This window comes from Monodelphis domestica, chromosome 2 (genome assembly GCF_027887165.1).
Source record: "Monodelphis domestica isolate mMonDom1 chromosome 2, mMonDom1.pri, whole genome shotgun sequence".
NCBI classification, from domain to species: Eukaryota; Metazoa; Chordata; class Mammalia; order Didelphimorphia; family Didelphidae; genus Monodelphis; species Monodelphis domestica.
Genome location: NC_077228.1, coordinates 529,109,703 through 529,115,702, shown reverse-complemented (window position 1 = coordinate 529,115,702; position 6,000 = coordinate 529,109,703). Strand labels below are relative to the sequence as shown.

At 48.2% G+C, this 6,000-nt stretch overlaps 1 protein-coding gene across 3 annotated transcripts in view; it reads left to right on the top strand.

The window, feature by feature from the left end:
- The first annotated feature begins 379 nt into the window (after nt 1–379).
- The window catches only part of VPS8 (VPS8 subunit of CORVET complex), a 175,298-nt gene continuing 169,677 nt past the window's right edge, over nt 380–6,000 (top strand). The window contains exon 1 of one of the 3 annotated variants that reach the window (XM_056819884.1): nt 380–443. The gene's annotated coding sequence lies outside the window, so the exon portion shown is untranslated. Of the gene's footprint in view, nt 478–565; nt 731–6,000 lie in introns of those variants that run through there. The other 2 variants (XM_056819883.1, XM_056819882.1) reach the window with 2 other exon arrangements.

Here is a 6,000-nt window from a genome sequence, read left to right as displayed (position 1 = left end):
GTCTCTCAAACGACAAGTTATGCGTGTCCACACGTTCACACAGACACAACGCACATACATGCACAGAGAGGCACTTGGATGTGTCTAAGGCTAAACATACACGTATATAGAGAGAGTTTATACAATTAGATACACACGATCAATACACACAAAAAAGTTATTATTCTCTGGGCTGTGTTTAATCACTTCAACTCCCTTGGCCTCGGTTTCCCCTTCTGTGAAATGACAGGATTGACTCAAAAGACCTCTGGGATCAGTCCTTCGGAGTTCTAGGTCTAGGCTCTTAAGAAAGCCCAGGGAGACAGACATCCGGCCCTTTAAATGGAGGCGTGGCCAGAGCCAGGGGCTAGGAGAAGGAGAGCGGAAGCCTCCTCCCAGCAGGTTCTACGCATGCGCATTCTGAGGGGGTGGGGCTCCCTGGCTCGTGACCAGAAAGGGCCCAGGTAATGCGTCCCGAGGGAGAACCACAAGGCGGGGGTAAGGTGGGGAGAAAGAGGAGGGGGGGATCATGGGGTATGGGCGGGGCGGAGGGCGGGGGGAAAAAGGGGGGGAAGAGGGAGGGGGCTCCTCTTGCCAGGACCTTCCCGGCTTCCGTACCAGGCCTGGGCGGGCCTCGCGAAAGCTGCGTGTCTGGCCTGTTTGCAGAGGCCCTACCTTCAGGGGCAGAAAGAGGAGAGCCGGGACCCCCAGGGGAGACGGGACCGGGGAAGGGCCAGGCAGCCCCGGACAGGTAGTGAGCCCCCCGGTGTGGGTGAGGATGACAGGGAGGGAGCCTCCTGGTGAGAGTAAGAATGACAGGGAGGGAGTCTCTCATAAGAATGACAGGGAGGGAGCCTCCTGTGTGCCTAAGGATGCCGGCAGGGAGTGAGCCTCCCGGAGCGGGTGAGGATGACTGGAATTGAGGCTCCTGGCGAGAATAAGAATGACGGGCAGTGAGCCTCTGGGTGAGAGTAAGATTGACAGGCATGAAATGAGCCTTCTGGTGCCGGTAAAGATGACAGGGAGTGAATGAGCCTCCTGGTGAGAGTAAGGATGATAGGTAGTGAGTCTCTCTGTGCGGGTAAGGATGACAGGGAGTGCTCTGGTAAGAGTAGGGATGACAGGGAATGAGCCTTCTCTTGAGGGTAAGGATGACAGACAGGCAGTGATCCTCCCGGTGTGGGTGAAGATGACAGAGGGGAGAGAAGATGCCAGGCTCTGGAGATGGGAGAAATGCCAGTTCCTGGGAGCGGACAACAACGTTTTTTGTTGTTTGCTTGGTTTTTCACAGTTCACCTGGTGCGGGGACTACCCATTATGGAAACTCCTTCCCTCAGCCCCTTTCCCTGGAGGGGAGGGAGTGGTCATGGGACCTGGCCTGAACCCCCTCTGCCCTGATTTTGCCCCAGCGTTGCCCAGGCTGGTATCCTGGTGCAGGCTGGCCCATCTGCCCCCACCCTCCTAGGTGCCCCCTGTCAGTCAGTCACCCAGCCCCCCACCCTCACCCCCTTCTCAAGCCACCTCTGGGCAGTGTTCTCCTGGTGCTGCTCACCTCCCTTTGCATTCGTTCATACAAGTCTTTTCAGGTTTTTCTGACCTCATCCTGTTCATCGGTTCCTTGTGGCCAATAGTATTCCATTCCCTCCATGTGCCACACTTTGTTCAGCCATTCCCCAAGTGAGGGACAGCTCCAGGTTTCCAATTCTTTACCACCACCACAAGAGCTGCTGCAGATTGTTTTTGTTCAGGCAGGTCCCTTTCCCTTTGGGATACAGATCCAGTAGGGGCCTTGCCAGATGGAAGGGTATGTCCAGTTTTATGGCCCTTTGAAGCAGGCTCCGTATTGCTCTCCAGAGTGGTTGGACCAGTTCAAAGTTCCACCAACGGTGTATCAGAGTCCCAGTTTTCCTGCATCCTCTCTAACATTTATCATTTTCTTTTTGGTCATGTCAGTCAATCAGGTTAAGTCTCACCTGCATGCTGACAAGAGCTCCCTTACATCTCTCTCTCCAGTCCGTCTATCATTCAGCTGTCTAAAACCCAGGTCTAACCATGTCACTCACCTCTTCACTCAGTGCATTGGCTCCCTATTGCTTCCAGGATCAAGTATAAAATCTTGTTTAGCTTTTAAAGCCCTTCATGACCCAGGCACTTCCCACCTTTCCACCTCCTCCTCAATCTAGGGACACTGGCCTTCCGGCTATTCCATGAACAAGACACTCTGGTGACCCCCCATACCTGAAACTCTAAATCTAAAGGGGGAGACAATGAGCAAATAAATAGGTACAAATGAGCTATACACAGGATAAACAGGAAATAATGAACAGAGGGAAGGCACTGGAATTAAGAGGAGTTGGGGAAGACTTCCTGGAGGAGGTGAGATTTTAATCAGGTCTTCAGGGAAGCCAGGAAGTGTGTGGGGATGTTCTGGGCATAGGGGACAGCGGGAGAAAACCCCCAGAGCCAAGAAATGCAGGGTTTTGTTCATGGAACAGCCAGGAGGTTGGTGTCATTGGATTGAAGAGTGTGTGTAGGGGAGAAAGATGTAAGAAGCCTGGAAAGGTAGGAGGAGGTAGGTGATAAAGGGCCTTGAATGCCAAACAGCATTTTGGCCTGGAGGCCATTGGGAGCCCCTGGAGATCAGTGGATAGGTGATGACACAATTGGACTTGTCCTTTAGAAAGAATATTTTAGTCACTGAATAGAGATGCATTGGAGTAGAGAGAGACTTCAGGCAAGCGGGCAGACTCACTTTCAGGCTATAGCAACAATGGCTTGGGAAAGACCCATTTCTTCCTCTTGGATCAGTCTCATTTCCTTTTTCTTGCACAATATTGGGCCTGGGGAGATTGAAGGAAAGGCATTATTGTCTCCTGACCCATCTGACATGCTTTTCAGTAGACATGGGGCATAACGACTTGTGGGCTGCATTTTAAAATTCTCTGGTTTGTAGGCCTGAGCAAGAATACAGAGGAGGAGGCTGGTGTTCTGAAGGTGTTATCAGCCCCACCCAGGAAGAAGGCAGCATTTCTTAAGAATTCCCAGGGTGGGGGGAGGCGGGGGAGGGACCTTTCATCCTAGACCTGTTTGAGCTTCTAGGTCAAAAGGATTAGGATTGCCAGAGTCAGCCTATGTGGTTTCAAACTTGAGGGCAGTTTGGCTACTTGTTTGTTTAAAAAAAAATCTGAAAGGAAAAACCATAGAAATGGGTTCTCCTTTATTGACTTGTTTATAAACCCTCACCTTCTGTCTTAGAATCAATAGTAACTATCTGTTTCAAGGCAGAAGAATAGTAAGGGCTAGGCAATAGGGGCTAAGTGACTTGTCCAGGGTCACGCAGCTAGGAAGTATCTGAGGCTAGATTTGAATCCAGTACCCTCACATCTCTAGACTTGGTGCTCTATCTACTGCCCCACCTAGCTGTTCCTTCTTTGTTTATTTTTTTACGAGAGGGAGCCTTTTGGGAGGTAGGAAAATAAGCTGCCCATATGGAAGAAGGCAAATGACTAGCAGATAGGAATGACAGATGACTTGGTGGCCAGTCAGAAACAGAAGTAGAAACACTGAACCAGGAAGGAAGAAACCAGGAATTCAACCTGTGGCAACCTGCGGCATAGTGTCAGTGAAATCAGAGGAGGGGACTGGGCTGTCTCTAAATGTCCCCCACCCTAACTCCATTCTAGCTCTAAGGCTCAGTGGTTTGCACCCCACCCCCCACCCCCACCCCCGTGGCCAACCTGCTGGCAAGGAACTTCCCAGTTTACTTAGCTTGGTCTGGGCCTAGGAAAGCTGTTGTTGGGGCCATCCTTGAACCCTGTCCAGCACAGTAAAATCCACACAGTCAGAATCTGGGTACTTCCAGATACTAGAGCATAGAACTTTACCCAAACCATCCTAGAATGGGAGGCATTCGTAGGTGTGTGTGGGTATAGATCTATGCCTTATTTCTGTACATATGCTAAATACGGATATTTAGAATTATAAATCCTATTTGTAATTAAAAAAAAAAACACAACCGTCTAATTAGCTGGGCCCTTAGCCTACTGAAGGATGGGCTTGGTAAAGGTGAGGCAGGAGATAGTAATTGCTTTTTCAATTTCTCTAGGCCTAATCCCCTTCCCCTTCCTCCCCTCCCCCCCTTCTCTCTGTCTCTATATCTGTGTCTCTCCATCTTTCTCTTTCTTTGCATATTTTTATTGGGTATCTGCAGATAGGTAAAGTCTGGCAGGTTTCTCCATGCAGGAAAGACTCTGAAAATGATCCTCTTAGCAATCGTCATCTGCTTTCCTAGGATCAGCCAAGCTAAGTACACAGAGAGGCTCATTGCTAGCAGACTGGCCACTTGGGGAGGAGTTCTGTGGTCATGGCAGCCCATGAAACAAAGAAAACTGCAAAAGGGGCCCTCAGCCCTGCGTTATCAGGGATAGAATGCTGGGGAAGGGGCTAAGGAAGCTAAGAATCCACAGGATTCCAAATCTGGACTATCTATTGGGGGTGGGGAGTGTGTGTACACACACACACACACACACGTCTGCTCAGTGTCCTTTAGAAAAGATTCTACATATTGTTCTTAACCTGCCCTAACATTTAAGGTTCTGCATAGAGTCAGAGATAGTGGAGTGCTGGGGCTGGAGTCAGGAAGACTCATGTCCCTGAGTTAAGTTCAGCCTAAGATATTTCCTAGCTATGTGACCCTGGGCAAGTCACTTCATCATATTGGCCTCAGTTTCCTTATCTATAAAATGAGTTGGAGAAGGATATGGCAAACTACTCCAGAATCCCTGCTAAGAAAACCCCAATGAAGTCATGGAGAGGCAAACCCAACTGAACTTACTGAACAACCACAGACACAACAACAGAGTCACAGATGTGGGACCTGAGGGACTTTAAAGCTCATCCAGTCCAGACTCCTCCTCTTATACATGCTCAGAGAGAGGACAGGATGGGACCTGTCCAAGGTCACCTGGACACTAAACAACTCTTCCTTTATGGCTATAGAATCTTTTAAAATTTTTTTATTTTTACTGTCATGCAAAACACACTTCCATGTTGGTCATTGTTGTAAGAGCAAAGTCATACATAACCAAAACCCCAAATAAAACCACAAATACACTGACATGAAAAACGACTCCAACAGTTCTTTCTTTGGAGGTGGAGAGCCTTCCCTGTCATACGGATTCCAGGATTGTCCCAGATCATCCCAGATCATTGCACTGCTGAGAGTAGCCAAATTTTTACAGATAATCATCATATACAATATTGCTGTTACTGGGTACAATGTTCTTCCAGTTCTGCTTATTTTGCTCTGCATCAGTTCCCACAGAGCTTGCTTTCCAGCTTTTTCTGAAATCGTCTTATCATTTCTTATAGCACAATAGTATTCCATCACTAACATGTACCACAATTTGTTCAGCCATTCCCCAATGGATTTCCAATTCTTTGCCACCACAAAAAGAGCTGCTATAAATATTTTTGTACGAGTAGGTCCTTTCCCCTTTTTTATTATCTCTTTGGCTACAGACCCAGTAGTGGTATTACCAGATCAAAGGGTATGTACAGTTTATGGAACCTTCTTAATTGCACCCCATTCATCCTAATTATCTTCAACAGAGATGAAGAACCTTGGGCCCATCTTCCCAATTACTGCCACCTCATGTTAAAAGGACAGTCCTCCTTTCTAAATCTCTGATCCTGTTACCCATGACACCTTAGAATTAAGGCATGCATCTTTTTATTCTGGAAACTTGCCTGTCCACCCCATCTGTCCATGTACATACCCACAAAATCTCAGTCAGTCTAGGATGATTTAGGGAAAGGTCTTTATGAACACAAGACAGTAGAGGTGGGTGAGGGCAAGATGACAACTGTGATAGGGCCTTCAGTTGTTGTTTTACAATCTAGCACTGAGTGCAGCATCTCTGGGCCAGACCCATCTTTCCTTTCCTTTTACAATCTCACACACACTGAGCCTTTCAAGCTTGATTAGGGCTTAAAACACATTTGGTCTAGAGAGGTGAGTGG